This window comes from Sinocyclocheilus anshuiensis, unplaced genomic scaffold, assembly GCF_001515605.1.
Source record: "Sinocyclocheilus anshuiensis isolate Anshui unplaced genomic scaffold, SAMN03320099.WGS_v1.1 scaffold449, whole genome shotgun sequence".
NCBI lineage: Eukaryota > Metazoa > Chordata > Actinopteri > Cypriniformes > Cyprinidae > Sinocyclocheilus > Sinocyclocheilus anshuiensis.
Window position 1 is genome coordinate 433610 of NW_015537950.1, and position 773 is coordinate 434382.

Here is a 773-nt window from a genome sequence, read left to right on the forward strand (position 1 = left end):
CACACACACACACACACACACACACACACACACACACACACACACACACACACACACACACACGGCTAAGTATATGAGAAGTGAGATCATATCTTCAGACAGAAACAGATAGAACAATTTATTCCCATAAATCACAATCAGTCTACCTCATTTCTACTAACACTACTTTAATACTCAGTCGTGTGAGATTTTTATCTCTTCTGCAAGTGATGTTTGGAAGGCAAAACTTGATGCCTTAATGTTAGGGTGTTACTGTTAATAAGGTGTTCTGGGTAATTGCTAGGTGTTTTTGTTTCAGTTGCAGTGTTCTCACACCTTTTGACTAATGACCTTCCATCTGCACTAACCGAGAAATCACACCAGCATTAGTTTTAAATGAACCTAACCTGCCAAGTGTAAACATGCCCTAAGCTTTGCTCGGATGCAAAGATGTTAAAGGAACACTCCACTATTTTTTAAAATAGGCTCATTTTCCAACTCCCCTAGAGTTAAACAGTTGAGTTTTACCGTTTTCGAATCCATTCAGCTGATCTCTGGGTCTGGCGGTAGCACTTTTAGCTGTAGCTTAGCATAGATCATTGAATCTGATTAGACCGTTAGCATTTCGCTCAAAAATGACCAAAGAGTTTCTATATTTTTCCTATTTAAAACTTGACTCTATTGTAGTTACATTGTGTACTAAGGAAAATGAAAAGTTGCGATTTTCTAGGCTGATATGGCTAGGAACTATACTCTCATTCCGGATTCAGGATCAAGGAACTTTGCTGCCGTAC

General features: G+C 38.8%; 1 protein-coding gene across 1 annotated transcript in view; it reads right to left on the reverse strand.

Moving 5' to 3' along the window:
• The window catches only part of agtpbp1 (ATP/GTP binding carboxypeptidase 1), a 38719-nt gene that overhangs the window by 966 nt on the left and 36980 nt on the right, over positions 1 to 773 (reverse strand). The gene's annotated exons all lie outside the window — the stretch shown is intronic.